At 40.3% G+C, this 24,937-nt stretch overlaps 1 protein-coding gene across 3 annotated transcripts in view; it reads left to right on the top strand.

Annotated features, from left to right (window-relative positions):
* The window catches only part of NFYC (nuclear transcription factor Y subunit gamma), a 67,069-nt gene that overhangs the window by 4,759 nt on the left and 37,373 nt on the right, over nucleotides 1-24,937 (top strand). Inside the window, exon 1 of one of the 3 annotated variants that reach the window (XM_019429139.1) lies at nucleotides 12,071-12,188. The exons of 1 other annotated variant lie outside the window; for it this stretch is intronic. The gene's annotated coding sequence lies outside the window, so the exon portion shown is untranslated. Of the gene's footprint in view, nucleotides 1-12,070; nucleotides 12,189-13,800; nucleotides 13,902-24,937 lie in introns of those variants that run through there. One more of the 3 variants, XM_019429140.2, reaches the window with a different exon arrangement.

Below are 24,937 nucleotides of genomic sequence, written 5' to 3'. Positions count from 1 at the left end.
CTGATGTCTTCCAGTCTCTTTTCATTTTGTTTATTCAGTTTTTCATGCATGTGCTGTGACTAGTTAGGAAGGCTACAAGGTCATTTTAGTATTTTCCCAGTGACTCAAAGTACCTAACATAATTTAAGTAGATTAATCATAGGAAGAAGTGGATTTAAAATACTTTGGCCAAAAAATGCCATTGGGAGGGGGTAGTGTAGTTGCTGACGCTGGAGTCAGACCTGGGAAAGAATTCTGTCTGCGTTTACCCTCTGTGTGAGCTCGGGGTCAGATTCTTGACCTGTCTAAGCCTTAGTTTCTTCCTATGTAAAGTAGTGGTAATGATACCTCTGTTACAGAGTAGTTATGAAAAATGAATACAGCAGCATATGGTAGGTGCCTGTCACCAAGTGGACCTTAGTAAGTGAGGGAACACATCCCTTTCCTTTTAGAACAGCATAAAATCTGTCAGCCTGTTAAAGCTTCCCCAATGAGAAGGTCGTTTGTAATCGTCTGTTCTTTCATGTACAGTAAGATTTCTACATGGGGGAGCAACCACTTGACATGAAAGAAATAACCTAATTTAGTTGTGGTGTTGTGATTTAGGAGTTGATTTATAGTGGATCTCTGTTATTATTAGTCTGTATTATTTATGAATGCACAAAGCAGTAACATCTTCTGCTTCAGAGTTAGGTTGTCTCCTGATTGCCTCTGTTCATTCTTGGGTGCTAAGTGGTAATGATTTTGATGAGATGAGAACTTTTCTGTATTTGCCAAATAGCAATAATTACTAAAATCAGAACAACCAGTTTTATCTTTCAGTCCAGAAAGATTTACATTATAGTCATTTAAAACTTTTTCTGGAGGTGCCTGGATGGCTCAGTCTGACTCTTGATTTTGGCGCAGGTCATGATCTCATGGTTTGTGATCATGATCTCCCAGTTTGTGAGATCGAGCTGTACATCAGGCCCTGTACTGATGGCACAGAGCCTGCTTGGCATTCTCTCCCTGCCCCTCCCCTGCTTGCACTTTATCTCTCTCTCTCTCTCTCAAAATAAACTTAAAAAAATTGTTTTTCTAATTGTAGAAGTTGTCAGTTGAAGTGGGACTGTCAGTTTGGCTTGTAGTCACCTGGTAACATTTTCTTTGAAGTAAGCAGGAAGACAGCATTGTAAAATGGTTCAAGAAAAAAAGTCTGTCTGCCTGCAGAAATTTTTTGCCAGGTTGCGAAATTTGCTGCACCCTTCCCACACTTCTCCATGTTTTAGCAGTGATGTACCTGATAACAGTGAGGCAACATTTGTGCTCATTTTCAGTGTGAGAGTTGTATTTTCTGTTTTGGGTTAAGTCCTTACTTGTTTGCAGACAGATTACTTCTAAATTCAGTGTACTTTTATACTGTGAGAGCTTTCTAATGGATAAACTTCAGGTGCAGTTTAGAGAGAGGGACTAGGCTAACCTTTGCATTTGAATGTTTCCAGTGGAATAGGTTTACCTTAAAGGTTCAGATCTTCATGTCCAAGGTACATAAGGTGTCCTCATTAGATGAATACTCTCCATTTAAAATCAACGGTATCTTGTTACAGATCAGATTTAAGAATTAATCTTTTTTTTTTTTAAAGGAAAGATTTTTTTTTTAATTTTTTTTTTAACTTTTATTTATTTTTGAGACAGAGAGAGACAGAGCATGAACGGGGGAAGGGCAGAGAGAGAGGGAGACACAGAATCGGAAGCAGGCTCCAGGCTCTGAGCCATCAGCCCAGAGCCCGATGCGGGGCTCGAACTCACGGACCATGAGATCGTGACCTGAGCTGAAGTCAGACGCTTAACCCACTGAGCCACCAGGCGCCCCTAAGAATTAATCTTAAGTACATTCATGGGTATGAGCTATAAACAGTGATCTTGACCAGTGCTTCGATGAATGCCTCAGTGACTCATAGGGAATGATATCGGAGTATGGAATATTTTGTATGATGTCACTGGCTTAAATCTATTAGAGTTAAAGTCGTCCCACCCATTACCTGTGGTTTCGCTTTCTACGGTTTCGGTTACCCATGGTCAACCGTGGTCCAGAAGCAGATGATCCTCCTCTGACTATTGTCAGAGGATCAGTAGTAGCCCAGTGCCCTATCACAATGTCTGTCCTCACGTCACTTCAGCTCATCACGAAGGCATCTTATTTAGCGGCGTCACAAGAAGGGTGAGTGCAGAGCAATAAGATTTTGAGGCAGAAAGAGACCACATTCACATAGTTTTTATTACAGTATATTGTTATAATTGTTCTATTTTATTATTATTATTTCTTACTGCGCCTAATTTATATAAATTAAACTTTATCTTAGGTGTGTGTGTATGGAAGAAATGAATTGTAAATAGGGTTTGGTACTATCTGCAGTTTCAGGCATCTCCTGGGCAGGGCGCGAGTGGTGTCTTGGAACGTGTCTCCTATAGATCAGGAGGGACTACTGTACTGAAGGTTTTCACAGTTTCTGTTATTGCTCACCCTTTTCTCAGGAGCTGCAAATTGTCCAGTGATCTGTATGAAGTGAGATTCTTTGCCCAATGTTAAGAAGACCTATCCTCCTCACTAGTGGTGTGATCAATTCATTTAAGAGAGGAAAGTGAAAGTACGTGCAATCTGCACAGTTGAACATCTTTGTCATTTTTAACTGTGTTAAAAATTATTGCTGTACCCTGAAGGGTAAGTAGCTTAGAATTTGCTCATTATCAGCTGACAAAGTTGTGGCCTTTTTAAAAAGCAAAGCACACTTGGTTGGCAGTAATTTGGGAGGCAGAGGATTGCTATTTATGGTGATATTTAATGTCATTTTTAGTAGGACTAAATTAAAAGGGAAAGGCCATAATGTGTGTAAAACTCCAACCATTTTGGAAGGTGGTCAGAATAGAGTTGCCTATAATCTTTTCATTCCGCTAAAATCTGTAAGGCAGCTTAGCGCAGCATTTCCTAAACTGTTTCATTGAACTTTAGTTCTTATACAATGTAATAAATGTCCTCTGGAGTTGAAAAAAGGATCCTTGACAAAATGATAGCTAAAGTGAAATGCATTTCTTTACTGCAGAATTAGTATTCAGGGCCTTTGTGTTTACGTGCCTTATGACCCTTCAAGAGAGAGGATACATAATGCAGTGTTTCTTGGACATATTTGGCCATGGAACCCTGTTCGTGAGAACATCTAATAAGTATTTCATGTTATGACTGGGGTGTAGTGGGGCCCAGTTGAGCAGTTCTAGTGCAGAGAGCTTATGAGTAAAAAATGAATCTTTTGTATAGGATAGTTTGGCCAGTAGTGGAAAAGAATTTTTCTGGGAACATACAACACAGGTCTCCAAAGTAACATAGACTCTTAGGGGTGAATATGATTTCAAAGGCCATCTAACCCCGTTGCCAGCATCCGTGACACTGGTGGCAGCTACCATTTTTTTGTGCACTTGCTGTTTATCAGTCGGTGGTGGTGTTCTACATGCATTATTAACCACTGGTCTTCATGTTATGTATTTTTTTTACCTTCTTAATATTTCCCATTCATCTACTTTTCAACATCTGCATTGCTACGTTTTCTGGTAAGTAGGGTACTGCAGTGTCTTGTTTTCCCTGCTATCTGTCTAGAGCTGCCAGTCTCCCACCCAGTCCCACTTCTCCATACTGTACCCCAAATGATCTTTTAAAAGGGTAATTCTGAGAGGCGCCTGGGTGGGTCAGCTGGTTGGGTGACTGACTTCGGCTCTGGTCATGATCTCACAATTTGTGAGTTCGAGTCCCGCATTGGGCTCTGTGCTGACAGCTCAGAGCCTGGAGCCTGCTTCGGATTCTGTGTCTCCCCCTCTCTCTACCCCTCTCCTGTTCTCTGTCTCTCAATAATAAATAAACATTAAAAAGAATTTAAAAAAAATAAAAGGGTAATTCTGATTGTGCCAGTCCCATGCTTAAACTCTTCAATGGCTCACTGTTGTCCCTTAGAATAAAGTTCTAGCATCTTAGTCTTGTCCAGCCCTGTTCATGTTTCTGAGTTAACTTGTAGCCTTTTGCCCCTGGGCTACTGCCATACCAAACTATAGCCCTTTCAGGAATGTAATGCTTTATGTCAGCTCCAGGCCTTTGCACATACAGTTTCTTTGTCTGTCTCATTAAGTTCCTATTCTTAGGATTTAAATCTCCCAAGAAGCCATTTCTGACTGGCCTGAAATTGAGTTAGGCCATGGGCTAAGGGGCTCTGCTTATGTCCTGTACTGTGCATTTGTTCCTGTTGTAACTCTTAACATAGAGCACTATGATTGCCTGTTTTAATTTTCCTCTTTGTTATAATAGACTTTAGTCTCATTGAGGACAGGGACTGTATTGTTTAGGATCCCCACGTCTTAGCACAATGCCTACACCTAAGTATTTATTGAATGAGTGAAAGTTTCCTTAATCTTTACAGCCTTGCAAGATGGTTTATAGTTTAGGAAATTGACCTCAGTGGGGTTAAATACCTAGTTTGAGGTTACTCAGCTAAAAAGAGGTGAAGAGGGATTAGAATCTAAATCTGTCTAGCTGCAAAGACTGTTTTTTCCCCCCTGCTTCTCCACATGGCTGCTCTTTTTCATCTTGTCTTTACATATTCCTGTCAAGTGTTCAAACAGCCTGTGCTAACAACCCCATCCATAGCTTCTGAAGCAGCTTGTGCCATCTTTGGACAGCTCTGAGAGAATAGAATAGTTTTCTAGAATAGTTTTCCATCCATTGGTCTTAATTTATGCTTTGGAGAATATAATTTATTTTTAAAAACAAGTAATTCAGGGGCTCCTGGGTGGCTCAGTTGGTTGAGCGTTCGACTTTGGCTCAGGTCATGATCTCATGGTTCCGTGTTCGAGGTGCGCATTGGGCTTGCTGCTGTCATCATGGAGCCTGCTTTGGATCCTCTGTTCCCTTCTCCCTCTGCCCCTCCCCACTCACATTCTTTCTCTCTCTCTCTCAACTTAAAAAAAAAAAGAAAAAAAAGTAATTCAGGGGGCCCCTGGGTGGCTCAGTTGCTTAAGTGTCTGACTCTTGATTTTGGTTCCAGTCATGATCTCATAGTTCATGACAAGCCTCATGTTGGGCTCTGTGCTGACAGTGTGGAGACTTCTTGAGGTTCTCCGTCTTTCCCTCTCTCTCTGTCTCCCCCTCCCCACTGGCTCTCTCTCGCTTTCTCTCAAGCATTAAAAAAAAAAAAAAAAAAAAAAAAAAATTCAGAATTTATAATCCACTTAAGGTCTCATTTATTAGTTTACTTCATTAACTTGTTGAGCAGTGATTTACTGGGCACCAGCGCTATATTCCTTATTCTAATGATACTATCATTGCTCAAAATGTTTCTGGGACTTTGGGGTTCTTTGGGAGTTATCTTCAGAACTTCTGCCAGATTCTTTTGAAAATGTGTGGACACACTTTTTTAAACCTCAAAGGTGGATTTGGTTTGGGAAATAACTAATAGTTGTTCAGGACCAAGTCAGGTGAAAGAAATGGGTCAGAAGCTATAATCTGGCAGCCCATAATTTCTTTGGTCTGCTTATAATTAAAAAAAAAAAAAAAAAAAAAAACTGAACCAAAATTGAAACTGGAAAGATTTAACATTCAAACAATCTGGCTTTCATGTTTGTATATATTTTTTCCTTAAACCAGACAAAATGATACTATTTATGAAGTCATTGCTGTGGTTCTGGAAGGGATAATGAGGGTATAAGGAATGGGCATAATAGATGTTCTCTGTGATGCTATTTACAATATTTTAAAATTGAAGATACTGAGGGATTAATATCTAAAGTATACTAAAAATGTCTGCATCTCAACACCAAAAAGTAAACAGTCCAGTTAAAAAATGGGCAGAGGACCTGAAAAGACATTTTTCCAAGGAAGACATATAGATGGCCAACAAACACGTGAAAAGATGCTCAACGTTACTAATCGTCAGGAAAATGCAAACCAAAACCCAATGAGATATACCACCTTACACCTGTCAGAATGGCTAAAATCAAAAAGACAAGAAATAAGTGTTGGCAAGGATGTGGAGAAAAAGGAACCTTTGTGTGCTGTTTTTTTTCCTTCAAAAAATTAAAAATAGAAATACTGTATGATCCAATAATTCTGCTGGATATCTACCCAAAGAAGATGAAAACACTAATTCAAACAGATATATGTACCCCTGTGTTCATTGCATCCTTGGCATTATTTACAGTAGCCAAGATGTGGAAGCTGGGTGTCCATCAATAGACAAGTGGATAAGGAAGATGTGTGTATACACACATACACATACATGCATGCACAGTGGAATATTACATAGCCATTTAAAAGGATTAGATTGTGCCATTTGCAACAACATGGATGGACCTAGAGGATATCATGCTCAGTGAAATAAGTCAGAGAGATGAATATTATATGATTTTTACTTATATGTAGAATCTAAAAAACAAAACTAATGAACAACAGAAAAGCAGAATCAGACCTATGAGTACAGAGAGCAAATTGATGGTTGCCAGAGTGGGAGGTGGTGGGCAAAATGGGTGAAGGGGAGTGAGAGATACAGGCTTCTAGTTATGGAATGAATAAATCAGAGGAGTGAAAAGCACAGCATAGGGAATATAGTCAGTGATACTGTAATAGTGTTGTGTGGTGACAGATGGTAGCTATACTTGTGAGCATAACATAACACATAGAGAAGTTGAATCACTATGTTACACACCTGAGACTAGTGTAACATTGTGTGTCATACATCAAAAGGTAAAAACTATAAAACATTGTAGACAGTGAAGTCATTAACATAAAACTGATAGAATTCAGTGGAATATACTCCAATTGTAAATGATATAGATACAGATTTGATATGGAAAATTGTTCACATATTTAAGTGAAAATTACAAAGCAGTTTGTGTAATATTATTATACAATATGTTAGATGATATTAAGGGACTAACTCAGCCTTGTTTCTAACTGACATAAGCAAAATACAGTGTTTGATTCTGAGTGGTTGCTTTAAAGGAAGGTATTCTTAAAAAAAATAGCCCATCTGCCTAACTGATAACATCAGTACAATACTGCTTTATACATCCATCTCATCAACTTAGTATATAAGTCACACAATGTATTTAATAGTCAAGTGAATATGGCTTTGTATTCATATCACAACATACGAAAAGTTCATTTTTCTCTAGAGGTTGTCTGATATTTCTTGAGGCTTCTAAGTGTACTTACTTTACTAAGTCAGTTAGGGACAACATCAATAAAATGTTCAGGGCACTGAAGAGCCCAGTTTCTTTGCTGCTATTTCTGCTTCTGATGTGATTGATACAGCATAACCTCCAAGATAGGTAATCTTGGGGGACTGAACAAGACTGTCCTTGACAAGACTTATCAGGGTGGTTAAGGCCAACTTCTGTCATAACTCTGGTCCTTCAGTCATTCCTCAGGATCCCAGAGCAAGAGCTGTTCTGGCATCAGCTTTTTGTGTTCAGGATCTGACTTTTGTTTCTTTTATTGACTCTGAGGCTCTTGCTACAGTGGACTAGTATTCCTTCATGGCTTTTGTCAGTTGGAGCTGAATAGTAGCTGCCCCTTCAGATGGGACATACGCTCTCCAGTTTTCCTCAGTCCTCATTACTCGTTACTTCATTGACACTGTGGCTAAGGTTGGGTTTGATGTACTGGGGATATATGTGGATATAAATAAAACACAGCCACTAACTTCAAGAAGCCTTCCTCTGGTAATAGAGACATGGTTAAAAGTAATTATAATGTGTGATAAATGCTATAGTCAAGTGTATATTTAGATGTTATTGAGTATCTACCACATGCTAGGTGTTAATGCTGAGTGCTTTTTTTTTTTTTATTTAAATTTTTTTTTTTTAACGTTTATTTATTTTTGAGACAGAGAGAGACAGAGCATGAATGGGAGAGGGTCAGAGAGAGGGAGACACAGAATCCGAAACAGGCTCCAGGCTCTGAGCTGTCAGCACAGAGTCCGATGCGGGGCTCGAACTCACGGACCGCGAGATCATGACCTGAGCCGAAGTCAGCCGCTTAACCGACTGAGCCACCCAGGCACCCCAATGCTGAGTGCTTTAACCTTATATCATTTAAACCTCAATGCTCCCATGGGTTGGTGTTATTTATTTATTTTTTTTTCCATTTTATACATGAAGAAGTGAGTTAGGGATAGATAAACAGCCAGTAAATAGGTAGCTATGATTCAGAATCAGTTTTCTGACCAAGAGCATCATTTCCCATGCTGCCTACTTTGAGAGCTTGAACCAGGTAACCAGAGGCAGTCATTTTGCCTCATAGTGATCTGGGTGTTTTTTTTAGGGCAAGACAATGCAGTTGTCTGTTGCAGAGGGCTGCTGATATCCAGGACCAGGGAAGAATGTGAGTCGGAATTCCAGAGATCCCATGAGGCTGTTAGTCCACAGTAACAACAGGCAAGAGAAGGGAAAGCTATAGTAAGTAAGTACAGTATAGTAAGCCGCCAGATGGAAATTCTAGGATAATTTCAGTTCTCTTCCCACTAGTAGCTTGAATTCTAGTAAGGTGGCTGTTGATGAGAGGGGTTCGAGTGGTTTTCTTGCAAACCTTCCAAGAACTAATAAAAACTACGCCAAAGGTATTCACAGAGTATTAAGGGACATGTTTGGTTTAATCAGGTATCAAAGGATGGGCATGTGGAACAACAACCAAATCTTGGCCTGGATGGGTGATGAAAAGCATGGGGAAGATTTTTTGTAGCAGCTGGGAGTCCTCCCACACTGCCCTTTATGGCTTAGGAGTTGGTTTCTGCAGGGTTGCAGGGTATGCTGGAGATGGAGGAGAGACAGCCCCTCCTAGTAGCTTTGGGGCCTTAAGGAGAGAGACCTTTCTGCATCTTAACCCTGTATAAAACAAGGAATTTGGACTGGATGACTTCTAGCACTTTACAGTTTTTCAGTGCTTACTAGGCACAATACAATATACATGTGTTAACTCATTTAATACTTATGGTGGCTCTGGATATAGAATGGTGACATCCATGTATTACAGATGAGGAAGCTGAGGCTCAGGGTTAGTTCAGTGTCATACAGTTAATAAGCAGAGAAGTCAGAATTTGAAATGAGCTCTGCCTGATTCCCAGGTGCTTAGTTGTTTTTTCCTAGTGATAACTAATTAATAGTCAGCGATGTGAATGTTCTCCCTCTTCCTCTGCTTCCCACCTCATATAAGCTTCTTGCTTCCTTCCAGCCGACTTGACCTCCAGTGTTGAGGGGTTGAAAGACTCTAGTGTGGATGAGACACAACTGGCTTTTTGGCCCTCTGCCTTCTCTTCTCAGGCTGGTAGCTATTCAGAATCTGGGATCGAAACTTCTGAGAAAAGAACTATAATACCTGCAGTTCTGTAGCTTCAGCAGTCGTCCTACAACACACCCTGTTGGCATAACTAAACTCTTATTTAGATGCCATAGTAAAATTGCCACACAATCCCGTAACAGTTTATTTTGTGTTAATGATTTAATCATTAGTTGTTCCAAGTCCTGATAAATTATAAATGTGATTTGCTACTGGTTAAATGCCCCTAATACTTCAGTAGTAAAATGCGTATCAACTTATAGGGTGCTATTTTGTCATATACTCAGCTAGGTCTCTAACCATCAGGTGAAGTTCAACATCAGTCAGATTTCTAATTTTTAGATTAATGAAGGTGGGTTTAACGGTTTATGCTACCTCTACATATATGTGACTCCTAAGAATTTCCTTGGATGTGCCCTGGGGTGCTCCATGTCTTCGTGTCAGCCTTGTGGTACAATAGAAAGAATACCGCCCTAGGTTGGGACCTGAGTTTGCATTCTAGATGTATGGCTAGGGGCCAGTTGTTAAGCTTTGTGAACCTCACTCTTTTTCACATATAAAAGAGGATAGTGAGGATTAGAGGGGGAAAGTCTGTGAAATATCTAGCATAGAACCTGGCACTAATTGGTGTTCAGAAATTAATTCATTGCAGTTTGAGAAATGAGTAGAATGTGTGTAGAGAAGTTAATATGGATGGCAAAGTGATTAGGCGGACTACCTTGCTTTTTTTTTTTTAATTTTTTAAAAATGTTTGTTTATTTTTGGAAGAGAGAGGAGTGTGAGGAGGGGAGGGGCAGAGAGAGAGGAAGACACAGAATCTGAAGCAGGCTCCAGGCTCTGAGTTGTCAGCACAGAGCCTGATGCGGGGCTCGAACCCATTAACCGTGAGATCATGACCTGAGCTGAAGTTGGAGGCTTAACTAACTGACCCACCTAGGGACCCCGACCACCTTGCTTCTATTTCAGGACTCTGCCACATCTCTGCGTATGCCCATGATGACTTTTCATGTAAGGTCAGCTGAGGTATTTCTAGAGAAGGACTCGTCCTGAGGAAACAGTCGTGTTTGTTTCATCCTGGGATGCTTAGTTTTCATGGGAGGAAGCAGTTCTAAGGAGATTGTTCAGAACTTTCAGTAATAGTGCAGTGTTTCTATTTGACCCATTTTGTAAAAAGAAAAGAAGACATGTTAACTGATTTTCACCTTTTTTAGGAGGTTCCTCTGAATACCTCAACAGTTGGGCACAAAATCCATAAGCAAATCTTTGACCACTGGTAAACCTCAGCACCCCAGAATGTTTTCCATAACTGCAGTACTTAGAGTATCTTTCCTGGGCTCATACCTGCTACTTATTCTTGAAAATGTGGTAAAAAGTTTATCTTCCATGATATCAGAACTCTGTAAGATTAAAAGCTGATAAACATTTTATGACCATTCTAAATAAATTAATCCGAACTATAATATGCTTTAAACAGTGTAATCACTGGTGTTCTATCTCTGCCAGTGTTCCCCACCCTTTATTATTATATTTCCCTCTTGGGTTCCTGGTAGACTTTTTGGCAATGCCACTGTCCCTGTCACTACCTTCTGACATTACTGCAGAATTTTCCTGTTTAGGTTAGTTTGTGTTTCAAAGTAAGGTGATTTTTCCTAGCACTAATATATGCTTTTTTTTTTTTTAACGTTTTTATTTATTTTTGAGACAGAGAGAGACAGAGCATGAATGGGGGAGGGTCAGAGAGAGGGAGACACAGAATCTGAAACGGGCTCCGGGCTCTGAGCTGTCAGCACAGGAGCCCGATGCGGGGCTCGAACTCACGGACCGCGAGATCGTGACCTGAGCCGAAGTCGGCGCTCAACCGACTGAGCCACCCAGGCGCCCCTAATATGTGCTTTTAAAATTACCAGGGACAAGATGACAGATTCCTTTTTAGAAATCCTACAAACTGTTGTAAGGCCATTGGTATCACTCTTTGTAACAGCTGTTAAAGAGGTTACATTTTCTCTGGAGCTATTTGATGAGCCCACCCTGGTTTCTTTTTCTCCTTCTGTTAATGCTCAACAGAAAACTGTAGATAGTTAAGCCACAACTTTCAGATCTTGTGCACATTGCTTCTCTGGTTTACTGCCATAGGATACTGTAGCAATATCTTACAGACATCTTTGATGGCCAATCAGAAGCAGTTAAATTACCTTAAATTTTTTAAATGGAACTCTGACAGCCAATAAGAAATCCTTTGGGTGGGAACTGTAACAACCCTTTCGTGTGATTTTAAAAGAACAGTTGTAAATTTGCAGTTTCCTGTGTTTTGGAAGCACAAGAGGCCCTAGTGCATCTGCTGTGTGCATTTGCCAGGCATTTCCAAGCCTTAAGTTCCCTGTAGTTTGAAGTCTGGATCTGACCCCTGTTCTGCTTCTCAAGGTAACTTTAAAACAGGAAGTGTACAAAGGAGGTAACTGATGACGTGAACAGCCAATCATGGCTTTGTGTTCTTAGCTGATAAAGCAGCTCAGCCAATGGGACCACTCTGGAGGCAAGGTTTGGTGTCAAATAGCATGCTAGATTGAATGCCTTTGACTGTTAAAGTGGAAGGAGGCTGCAGGGCTTCATTGGAGCCTCGGAGTTTTTCACTGAGGCAGGGGTCAGCTGAAAGACAAAGAAAAATGGCGAATAGTTTGCTGGGGGGTGGGGGGACAGCTGTTCGGGTTTTCACTGGAGTGGACATTCCAGACTCAGGTTTCTGCATCTCCTGCTGCCTTTTGTTTCCTCCGTCCTTTTGGGGGGGAGGGCTAGGAGTGACTTAAATTCTCCCTGTCCGAGGAGATATAAATAACTACATGTAAAATTAATGCAGTTCCCGGTAAGTTTAATTCTTTGTTTTGTGTTAAAATGGTAGAAACTGTTTAGCTTCAGAGAGTGTAGACAAGTTGCACTGTTTCAGAAAATGGCCACTTTACATTCCATGCATACCTTTTGGTGCACCTAGAATACCTTGCTCTGTTTAGATTTTGCATGCCCTTCACCTAGGATTTCTTTTCCTAGTTGAGTATTGACAAGATCAGGTACATGAAGAAAGGCTAATCATTTTTCAGGGGCACACAGAAACAAGGCACTTTCTCTTCGCATTGGGTAAACTTAACTGTTTTCCAAATAATTTTCCTTTGTTCAAGTGCACTGAAGCTTTCCTACAGAATAAGCTGAGTTGTTGTAAGACTTTTTCTGTTTCCATGCACTTTGTTGACATCTGTGTTTTCAGAGGTGGAAACAACACTATTGCTGTGCTAAATTTGTGTGAAAATACGGTTTGCACGAATGCAGCTTCTAATGGTGAAGGCCCACATGGCAGTGTGAAATTCTCCCGGTAACTTTCTTGATTTACCTGTCTGCTTCTATTCTGATACGTACCAACTAATTAAATAACAGTCTTTGTTTTGAAATGCACATTTGAGCTTAGAATGCTGGTGAGGAACATACTTTTCCACTATATTGGTAGTGACAAGAGCAAATCTTTTTCTGTCAATTTCACACATTTTTGTCAGGCATTGATTTGGTTCTTTAAAGTGATGTGAGCAAAGTGCTTTTCATTTTCTGTATGAAATATTTCGAATCCTAATTTACCTGCAATTTGTGAATTGGAAAGTTAAGAGTACAGGCAACCCTATCTTTTGCCCTTGATATATTTTTCCCCTCTTTTAAGGATAGGAAGCTAATGCTGGTTGCTAATCAGTAACCAGCCAGTTTTTGTGAATAGTGCACTCTTCTGTCCCGTGTACTAACATCTATAATACACTTGATTTTAAAAAGCAGTTCTTTGTTTTCTTCTTATTTGCAAATATGGAATGAAGGTCATTGGAACATTTCTGCAGCAGACTCAGTGTGGAGCAGTGAGCCAGCAGTACTCAGTCTCTGGGTAGGGAAAAGGAACAGGCCCTAGTAGAGAAGTTTGGAGGGTGTTGATTTGCCTTCCCCTGGCTTCCCCTCCTGTAAGGGATTTACCTGAGAGGATCGATAGGGGTTTAGGTTCGGGGCTCTTTGAATTGGAGTGGTGTTGCAGTGAAAGTTGCTAGATGCAGGCCTCTGTCGTTGCTCGCAAAAGTGACCTTGAAAAACTGCCGAGGAGTTGAAAGATTGAAGGACAAAGTTTGTTTATACAGATTTAGACTGAAAAGCTCTATTTAAGATGAAAAGAGACTGTACTTCTGATGTTCAAGTCGAGTGGTTAGTAGGAATATGTTATAGATTCAGATTAGGAGTTTTCAAGCAATAAGACAATGGGGCTGCATTCATTCTCTCTCCCACTCTTCTCCGTTCCTTCCCCCAGCAAAAAAATTCTAAATCCTTTTGGTATGATAGTTGAGTGAACTGCCTAACAGATTCAGAATTCCTTGCACGCTACCTTGTCTTCTGTGTAATCTAGAGGGTTCTTTAGTGAAGAATGGCATTTCAGGAGTTCAAAGCAGTTATGTTTGTAAAACTTCTTTGGGGGAATTGGAATGCTTATGGTAAGAAGACTCATTCTGGGAAGTTAAATCATAAGAGAAAGGAGTATGTGTTAAGGATTACATTTTAACAGGTAATTAATTTCCATTTATTTTTTTATAAGTCATTGATTTATATGTTACCAGTTGCTCCAGGTTTTATGTATGATTTAAAAAACTCGTAGATACGGAATGACTCTGTTAGCCTGGGAGAGGGCCTGGAGCAGGCAAGGCAGAATAAGTGGGGCACAGTACGAGGCCTTGATAAAAACTCTTTCTCTTGAGAACTTTGTGGATTTAGCTTCTTGGAAAGATATGTGGCTATTGCCTCTAGCTTGGGTTCTTAACCTTTCAGAATCATGGACTCTTGAGAATCTGACCCACTACCTGGAAAAATGCATATAGGCATGCCTATGCAGAACTCCTGGTGACTGAGAAATCTTCCAGTATATGCCGAATGGTCTTTATGTGATCTCCTCATTTAATACTTTAGCCAGATAAATGTTTCCCAGAAAAAGGAAGGAAACTCTACTTCCATAAGGAGCAAAGGCCTTCTAGAGTTAACTATAACTTAGACTAGGGGTTGGTGTGTAGGGATGGGTGAGGCTTAGATGGGGTCTTAGATTTGGGCATTTGTTTACTCTGATGACAGTATATGAAGTAGTATGGTATAGTAGCAAAAGCAGGCTATTTAAAGTCAGGAGACCTGTGTTCAGGTTCCACTCAGCTATCACCAGCTTTGTGAGCTTGGGCAAGTCAGCCATTTAGTGTCAGCTTCCTCACATGTAAAAATGGGGCCTAAAAATAGCACCTTCCTATTTAGTGGTGAGGCTCAAATGAGCTCATGTATGTCAAAGTGCTTTTGCAAATTGTGAATTGCTACATTAATATAAGTTGTTACTAATCCAGACTGTTGGGGGAGGGGTGTTAAATACTTAGGAAGATAGATGGGCATCAGAGAAAAGAATGCCAGTATTTTAATATTTTTACAAAGGAGTTTGCTTAAATTCGACACGTCTTTGTAAGCCGGTTCCATGTGCCTTCACGTGCATATTCCCATTTGTGCTGACATGATCCTATGTAATTCATATGTTGAGACCATCAAACCTTCCCTTACCAGGATTCCTTTGAAAGAATTTTAACCCCTTTTTCAAAAATTAAGAGTCTCTCAGAATAAGATGAAATGGGAATGCTGATTTTTAAAAAACCCTTACTAGATTTAGGAACCTCTCAGTAAAAACTGGGAACCTGTTCTGATTTGTGTTATAATGCAGGTGAGTTCTAATAGTTAGTTGCAGATGTTTACTAAGCAGAGGTTACATTTTTAGTTTGTGCACCAAATATTTATAAAGTAAACTGGAGCCATTTTTTGTTGTTGTTTGCTTTGTGGTCATATGATTTTTTTGGTCAGTTTTCAAGCTTGGGAGGTAGTTATAGCTTGCAAAGTAGTAGCAAACCAGTCAATGTTGGGATAAAAACTAAAAAAAAAAAATAGTTGGTCTCTCATCAAAATATAAGCACTAGCATGAATTTCACATAGCTGATACATATTGTGACAGATAAATTTCCAAGATAAATGGTGGAAACCCAGGGGGGGTTCTTTATCACCCATTTTACATGCCTGGTGTCCTCTATTTTTAGGACTCTTTTTCTTCCCCTGGGGTGGGGTGGATATTTTGTGATCTATTTGATTTCCTGTCCTATTAAGTCACTTCCTCTCAGGCGTGGTCAGTCAGCATTGATGTCTGCCTCCTTTCTGTGCATTGAAAGAATCATTCACACAGAATAAGGTTTGCCAAAATTGGCATTGGCCTCTCCAAATAAAAGTCCGCTTCCAGGGATGTGTATATTTGAAAACAACAGTCATGGTCACTGTGGGCTTTCTGTTCCTAAAACAAAATGAGATCTCCTTTTAGAGAAGCTATATACTTTTCTTGGAGGCATCAGTAACCCCAAAAGCATTCTTAAAGCTAATCATTTATACATGGTCTTCTTCATGAGTGGATTTATTTTTGCCTATTTCTATCCCCAATAACATATGCATACAGAGTTTTTATACTCTTAAGCTGATGGAAATCATTTCAGGATCTAGTCTACTTCCTTTCTTGTAAAGTGGGGAAGTTGATGCCCAGAGAGGTTAGGTGCCCTTGTCTGTCAGCTGCTTTTTTTTTTTAATTTTTAATTTTAATGTTTATTTTTGACAGAGAGAGCAAGCAGGAGAGGGACAGAGAGAGGGCGACAGAATCTGAAGCAGGCTCCGCAGAGTCTGATGCAGGGCTCCAACTCATAAAAAACCCGTGAGATCACAACCTGAGCCGAAGTCAGACCCTTAGCCAACTGAGCCACGCAGGTGCCCCAGTCTTGTCAGCTTTTTAATGACTGGCCTATGCAAATTCAGAGATTCAGCTCCCACTTAGTTCATTCCAGGTTTCTTTACTTTTTATTTTTCATATTTCTCTTCCTTTTGGCATATCCATACAGGTTTGCTGTTTGAACACAGAAGGAACAGAGAAAATGGGCTAGGTAAGAGGTTCAGAAGTCTCCATGTGGAGTCTGTTGGTTAGAAAGTCTGCTGTGACAGCAGACTTATAGTCCCTTTTGGGATATGAAGATTTCTTGCCTCAGCCAGTTGCTTATTCAGAAAGTAGAGAATCAGCTAGGAAGCTAATGGTGTCCACCTGGCTGAGGTGTCCCAGAGAGCTGGTTACTTTCATATATTACAAGGAAGTAGACTAAGGTGTACAAACACAACACCCGTATGCCAGTTAGTTGGGTTTTTGTTTTGTTTAGTTTTGATTTTTTGGTGGTGGTGGTGGTGGTGGTGGTGGTGGTGGTGGTGGTGGTGGTGGTGAATACATCTTACAAACAAGCTAACTCCCAAACAAGTTTGGGCCTGGTTGTTCAAGTGAGTCAACTGGTATTTATAACTAAGGTCTCAGGATCGTTTTATTTTATTGTTTATTTATTAACATTTATTTATTTATTTTGAGAGAGAGAGAGAGAGAGAGAGCATGAGCAGGGGAGGGGCAGAGAGAGAGGGAGAGAGTGAGAATCCCAAGCAGGCTCCATGCTGTCAGTGCAGAGCCCGATGTGGGCCTTGAACTCATGAACTGTGAGATTGTGATGAGTTGAAATCAGGAGTCCCATGCTTAACTGGCTGAGCAACCCGTGTGCCCCTCAGGATCATTTTAAGCATTAGACAAGACTGAAATAGAAATCGTTATCTGTATACTCCCCAAATAATATTTTAACTATGTTGACTTTAATCTTTACCACCAACAGTTGTATTGTGTGTCTGCACGTGTGTGTTTGGGTAGTTGTGGATTTGGTTTTGTTCTTATTTTGCATTCTCTGATAGACTATAATCTACTTGAAACTTTCATTTTATTTACTTATTTTTAAATGTTTGTTTATATTTTTGAGAGAGAGTGCAAGCAGGAGAGGGGCAGAGAGAGAGACAGACAGACAGACACATAATCTGAAGCAGCTCCAGGCTCTAAGCTGTCAACACAGAGCCCGATGCGGGGCTCGAACTCATGAACTGCAAGATGATGACCTGAGCCACCAAGTGCCCCCTGAACCTTTAACATTTTTTCTTTGTAGTTGCATTTCTTTTCACCACCTTCATATATTTGAATTAAAGTTACAATTCATTGAAAGAATGAGAGCCTGAATGATGTGCATCTTATGTAATGTTTAAGTGCTGAGGCATACCATGTCTGAAAATTAGAATAGACACAGCTGGATAGTATCTTCCTCATGTCTGAATTTCCCAGAAGCTTAGTTTTCTTTTTAATCTCTTCTCTCTGCTGCCTCACTGTTGGGCCCAGATCTTTAGAACTTGGTCAGATTCTGTTTGTATTGTCATTCTTCTCTTCCTGTCTCTCCCCTTGGTGTCCCAAAGCCAGACCCCACTGTTCAATAAGTGACCAAAAGTTTTCCTCTGTTGATTGTTTGCTATAAATTGAGTTACAGTGCTGCACTCTGTAGTGAAAAAGGGCACTTGAAGGGTAAGAAATAAAGGTAAATTCCAGTGTAAATGCAAAACTAAAGAAAAAAAATCTAGTAAATGTTTAACTTTAAAGTGGCATAACATAGTTTATGACCTTGTATTCTTTAGTTCAAAGGAAGAAAGGAGACAAACCACAGCAAACAGCAGTGCTGATTCGCTTGGTTACCTTTTTTCTTGGAAGTATTATCATTTGGTCTGTCTTCATCATTTCATTTACATAGAAAACTAAAGCAAGACCTGCTTGACTGGAAATACCCAGATAGAATGAATTTTTCCTTTATCTCCTTAACCTGTATAGTTCTTACCTACGAGGAAGTCCCAAAGGTGTACGCTCTATACTTTCTTCCACTAATTCAGCATGCACGCATGTCTTATACGTGGAGACTTAAAAACGTGCACAAATAACATTTTACTCCAGGACCTAACAATCTGGTAGGAGAAACAGAGGATGTATATCAAGTACATGAAACTGATACGGAAAGTACAAGCAAAGGACACAATTCAGAGGAGGGGAGACCTCTACTTCTGACTTAGGAATGAAGGAAGGCAGTTTAACTGAGCGTTGGACTCAGGGAGGTAAGAACAAGGGCATTCCAAGCATGGGGAAAGGAGGAGCAAGGTCATGACTGAAAAAGTGCAGCATGTGCCGAAGAGAGCAGTGAATGGTCCAGTCTGCTTAGACCATATAAGGAGATGAGTTAGGGACAGGAGGGAGTGGAAAAAGAAGTCCGGAGAAGTGAGTTGGGGTCTGCTGTTGGAGGGCCTTGACTGTCAAGAAATTTGAACCATCTCTGCTTGAATTGGTGAACCGTTGAAGATCTGGGGTAATAGATTGATGTGGCAGTATCAGGTGTGTGCTTTTATAAGATTTATGAAGAGATTTATTATGTATTTATTATGTAGACATGAGTAGAATTTGAGTGGAAGGCACCAGAAACAGTGAACGATGCAGTGAGTTTGCATACTGGGTTCACAACCCTTACAGGATTGTTATGGGGGTGAAAAGGGAGAGCAATGCTAGTACCTGACACACAGCACTAAACCAGTATTAGGTATTATGATCATCATATTTGTTATTATATGGAGATGATGAGGGCCTGAATAGAGATAGTGGCCATATGAAGAAAGGTCAGGAGATGGACACTGTTGGACACTGTTACTACAGAGCCTGGAATTGATTAGAATTGAACAACAGAGTCTAGGACAACTCTGAGGTTTCAAGCCTAGGTGACTGGACGATAGAAACTGAAAAGTTAGAAGGAGCAGGTTTGGGGAAAGAGGAAGAATTTGGACACATGGAGTTTGAGTTTGAATTCTGGGTGGCTTTCCAGTTGGGAGGTCCAACATGCAGGACTGGAGGAATAGCAGAACTGGTAATGTATACTTGGAATTTGGGCTGTAGAGATTATGGCTGAACCTGGGGAAAAGATGAGAGAGAATCAAGGGAGAAAATAGACAGAAGGACCGGAAGAATAAAGTTTCATGTCAAAATTGGAAACAAAAGGTTGTACCCTCAAGCTGAGACATGTAGAAGTGAACATAGTGGAGTTGTCTAGGTCAGTGTTCTGTAAGCTTTTTTGATTGTGCACCCCTATCGTCTGAGTGTGCCACTCCCATATATGCGTTAGTATTCTTTAAAATTGCTTATTCCTTTTTTAAAATGTTGGTTTAGTTAAAACCAGAGAATATCTATAGCTTCCCTATTCCAGGCCTACATAACGAAGTAAGGTGTCATTGTTAGCCCACATTTTTCTCAGAATACTTAGAGCACCATGCGTGATACATGATCTTGTGACAAGTTAAACGGAATGAGGGCGTCAGTATCAGCCCATAGCTTAACTATTCAGAAAGCTAATATTAACATTTTCAGTGTGTGCTTTGATGCGTAGAAGACTAGAAATCCTGCTTTAAAATCGGGTGGCCTTCATTTCTTCTGAATATGTACAAATATTTCCTTGAAATGTTTTCCACTAGTTCCTTGAGATTAGTTATATATATGTTTCTGTATATGTGTGTAGGTATGTATAGCCATAAGCTTTCTTGTTTAAGTTTTAACCATATACACACTTCTGTCCAGTGCAAAAACTAAGTCATTCGATGGCCTGGGTGGCTCAGTCAGTTAAGCATCTGACTCTTGGTTTCGGCTCAGATCATGATCTCACGGTTGGTGCGTTCGAGCCCCACATCGGGCTGACAGCGTGGAGCCTGCTTGAGATTCTCTCCCCCATCTCTCTATGTTCCTCCCCTCCTCGTACATTCTCTCCAATTCTCTCTCAAAATAAGTAAATAAACTTAAAAAAAAATTAAAACAACAACAAAAACTAGGTTGTTGGTTTGTTTCCCAAGTCGCATGGGGCTTGATCTTCACTGGTGTTAACTTTATAATAAAGTCTCAAATGGCAGCCTCTGCATGAAGCATAAATACACATGTAGGAATTCGGTAGCATTTGCTTAGCAAGTAACTTATAGCCACATGATCATGATAACACTAATGAACAGCATACAATATAAATTACCAGCAATAGGATAGCCTCATCTGTAGGATTTAGCAGAACTTTTATTTTGTATATTTTATTTTTATTTTTTTGCAGAACTTTTAATATAAGGCACCTATATTTAGTTTCTAGGCTAGGTATGTTGTAATTACCCTCAATTTAAAATAAAAGTAATAAACTTTTCACTGAAGAAAAAGTGGTAAATTTCCAGCCATCCTACGTTGATTATTAATTTATATCCTGAATTCCATGATTATGTCTCTCCTGGTAGTTAAATGGCCAAATACCCATGAAGCTAGCCTTGAAGGTAGTTAAGTAGCATAATAGTATGTAATGTTTATATGAAATAGTACGTTACAGTTAATGGAATGATTTGATATCCATTCTGTCACTTGGTATTTACCTAAGGTAGGTAAGACAGAAATATTATCCCCATTTTGTGGGTGAGGAAATAAGAGGCAGAGCCTAGTGACATAAGCCCTGTGCTCTTTGCACCTTGTTACTTTGTATGAAAAACAAGCTATAGCTGTGTCCATCTTCTAGGACTAATTCTTCCTTCCACCTCTTCTTGTGTGTGCTGCTCTTCCCCAGAAAGGAGACACGTAAAAATTTTTTTTTCTCCAGAGATCACACATAATCTTACATGAAATGACTAAACAGTTGATCATAAAAGGAGCAAATACATATAGTCAAACTGAATTACTATTTTTTTAAAATTTAATGTTGATTTATTTTTGAGAGAGAGAGAGACACAGAGCACGAGCGGGGGAGGGGCTGAGAGAGAGGGAGACACAGAATCTGAAACAGGCCCCAGGCTCTGAGCTGTCAGCACAGCCCCAATGTGGGGCTCAAACCCACAAGCTGTGAGATCATGACCTGAGCTGAAGTCTGATGCTTAACCGAATGAGCCACCCAGGTGCCCCCTGAGTTATTTTTTTTAAGTTTATTTATTTTGAGAGAGACAGAGACAGTATGAGTGGAGGAGGGGCAGAAAGGGAGAGAGAAAGAATCCCAAGCAGGTTCCACACTGCCGGCGCGGAGCGTGACCTGGGCTCCATCTCACAGAACTGAGAGAGATCATGACCTGAGTCAGACGCTTAACTGACTGAGCTACCTGGGCGCCCCTATTTTTTAAGTTTTCTCAAACATAGCCGCTTTTCTTTTCAGAACACGGCATAGTGCAAATAGATAGGTACTAAATGAGTACCACCAGTGTGGTGGGAAATTTGTCTTTCCTGAATCCTAAATTCACTAAGGTCAGGTAAGTAGTTGAAGGACTTTTTCCGAAAGGATATGAGGTTAGAGTTGTGTTATGTGTTCTATGGTGTTCCTTAGTTGTGCAAATGCACACATTATGGTGTGTATTGGGCACCCCCTAGATTTGTGTTCTTATCTGGAACCATAGATTGGTATTTTTAGATGCCTTATGGTGTTTTTAGATAATCAGTTGCTTTATATTTCCTAGCTGTGATTTCTAATCCTTGCTTTACCCCTAGTGAGGTAGTTAGGACAAAGGAATTCTGATTTCTTGGAGTGATGGCTGCACAAGTAAAATAACATTGTCATCATGTTCACAATGTGGCAATAGCTATAATTTTGCGACACTGAGTAATACTGAGTCAGGTGATTCCTCCTGTTAACGTGCTCGTCTGGAAACACCTCCAGCCAGAGGGCCAGGCTAAGGCTATCTCTGAACCAAAGGGAAGCAGTAAAGGGACTTCCCATCACCAGGCCCCCAGAGAGTTAACTTGATCTACCAAACCTTTTCATCCTCACTCTTGGTTAATGACCAGATAACCCCAACTTCCCAGTCCTTGTGGGCAACTGCAGCTTTAACCAGTTTGAAAACAAAGCTCTCCACTTTGAAATGTATAAGAATCTGGCATCTTGGTCTTTTGGAGTACTTCTTCCAGGAGAATGATGGACTTATTTATGTTCCAGGCTTCGAAGACCCATACATTCTTAAGTTTTTGGTCCTCTGTTGAGTTATTAATTCTACGAAGGGAGGAGGACATGCGGTGTAAGAGCACAGAACTGAGTGTCAGGACACGTGGATTTTCATTTGAGCTCTGGCATGTGCTTGCCCTGTGCCTTCTGACAAGTCCCTCAGTCTATCTGAAGTGTTTTTGTCAGATGGGAATATTAATTAGTACCTGTGCCGTGTTTATAGCGAAAAACAAATGAGATGACAGAAAGAGAGCTACTGTACAAAGTGTACATACAGCATGCACAGATGGAAAGGACTAGCATTACCATCTCAGTTGCTTTCCACTCTTTGAAGTCGTCTTTACATTCTCAGTTCCTGACAGCTACATACCTGGAGGTAGGAGGGTCAGTGCTTGTTGGGCCTGGAGGATTTGTTTCTTCTGCTTTTTTCATTGCCTGCCTTCCTTTCAACATTTAAGTCAATGATAAAAGACACTTAGCAGAGGGCAGAATTTAGTGTGTCTGTGAATCAGCAGAATCCATACAGCCAAATCAATACAACCAAGCTCGCATTGACATTCTTACAATACCCTGCAGGTTTTTAATTGAGAATTCTTTGCTCACTGCCCTACCCCCGGTTTTAGATGGATTAACTCATCAGCACAGTCTCCCATTTTTCCAGTGGAGTCCATGATTAGAGAATTATCTGCATTCGTGGTATGTTTTCTGAAGAAGAACAGGTTTCTCTCCATACCTACTTTTTTTTTTTTTTTTTTTTACTTTTCTTTTGGATTACTGCACAAAGGTTATTGCACAGCAGAGTACAGGCACTTAAGCAGGGGTTTCCCCATGTGAACATTTCAGAGAAAAGGACCCAGAGTGAGGCCAAAGATACTTGGAGTCTTAAAATAGTTCTTTTTTTTTTTTTTTAATTTTTTTTTTTTAACATTTATTTATTTTTGAGACAGAGAGAGACAGAGCATGAACGGGGCAGGCAGGGGCAGAGAGAGAGGGAGACACAGAATCTGAAACAGGCTCCAGGCTCTGAGCTGTCAGCGCAGAGCCCGACGCGGGGCTCGAACTCACGGACCGTGAGATCATGACCTGAGCTGAAGTCAGACGCTTAACCAACCAAGCCACCCAGGCGCCCCTTAAAATAGTTCTTGAGGAGCTTGTATTTGTCCAGTAGATTTGTGTTGAATTCCTACTATGAGCAAGGCATGTTTCCCTTGAGGATGTGCCAGAAACAAAGACAATTACATAAGAACTGGGGAGAAGATAGGAGCAGGGAAATTTTAGGCTTAAGAAATAATGTGCCAAATAATAACATGCCACACAAGTCTGACGAAAGTGAATATGTTAATTGTAGAAATAGATTTTATTGGGTGCTGGGAATGGTTTCTTGGGGAGAAAAAAATTTAGTGGTCACTAATTAGTGAGCGTGTATATTTAATTTGTTACAGTTGTACTGTAAAAAGCAAGCTTAACAGTGCTCTCCCCCCCCCCCCAAAAAAAAAAAAACGTAAAAGATTGGTTTCAGTCCATGAGATAGTCTGAATAGTTCTTGCTTTCAGAACATGTTCCCTGTACTCCAGGGTTTGGGATGGAGATGGAAGGAGCCAGAGGTCTCTTCAGAGCTCAAAACAGAATCTTTTTCTTAGCCTTTGGGGCCAGGTAGGGTGGAGGCTGCCTAGACTAGGTCTCCTGTGCCCTCTAAAGTAACAAGATTTCTTCTGAAGGACAAAGCAGCCACACACACTCCTAGCTTACAGAAGTCTGAGGTGTCCAAGGAGACATGTTCTAGGAATTTAAATGTTTTTGGCTTAGTCTGGAGGGGAAACCTGCATAGCTACTGGTCATTGACATTCTCAGGGATTTAAATGTGGAGCATTCCTAGTCATTTCCATTTGAATTCTTTGCTTATTTGGATCAGTACACTCATTCTAAATTTAATAGTTTAAAGGGCTTTAAAATTTATTTCTTGTCTATTAAAAGAGATGGGAGAAGATTTCTCTGTATTTGTTTTTAGCATATTTTCTAAGAGTCCAGTTTCAGATGCATGGAAACAAAGTAAGTCTAAATTAGAGGATGAAGCAAGTTGAGTTACTGGCTACAGTACCTAAGGGAGGTTGGACTTTGGACTTGATGTTCTGTCTGAGACCATTCAGGCCAGGATTAGATGTCTTATCTAGCTCTGAGCAGCGAAGATTATATGCCATCTGGCATTTGTATGATTCTTGGTATTTTTCGAGGCCTTCTAGCATGTATTTTCCCATTTGTGTGCTGCAACTGCCCTGTGAGGTGTTCCTGCAGGTGAACAAAGGCCCCCAAGAAGTTAAGAGATTTGCCCAAGATCATAAACATAGCAAGTTAGTCGTCAGAGAGGGAGAACCTCCATGTCCAGTACATTTTCTTTATGTATTTATCCTGTACTTTACTGCCCCCCACTGTTCACAGCTGAGTATTCATAGGTGCTGCCTACTGACCTGGAGACATGCAAAGGGGAAGGAAAAAATAGGAAAGAAAAAAGAACAGAGCTTGGAAAGAGACAACAGAGAATTTAGAAAAGGATGTTTATATGGTAGTAGATAAGAGTGCTATTAGCATCTTCTATTATTGTCACAGAAATGATGGGAGTAGGTGTTTAAAAATGATCATTTGGGTTAAGGATTTGAGTCATTGATCTAAGCCAAGACTG

This window comes from Panthera pardus, unplaced genomic scaffold (genome assembly GCF_024362965.1).
Source record: "Panthera pardus isolate Hobbes unplaced genomic scaffold, ASM2436296v1 HiC_scaffold_11, whole genome shotgun sequence".
NCBI lineage: Eukaryota > Metazoa > Chordata > Mammalia > Carnivora > Felidae > Panthera > Panthera pardus.
This window is presented reverse-complemented; position numbering and strand designations above follow the sequence as displayed.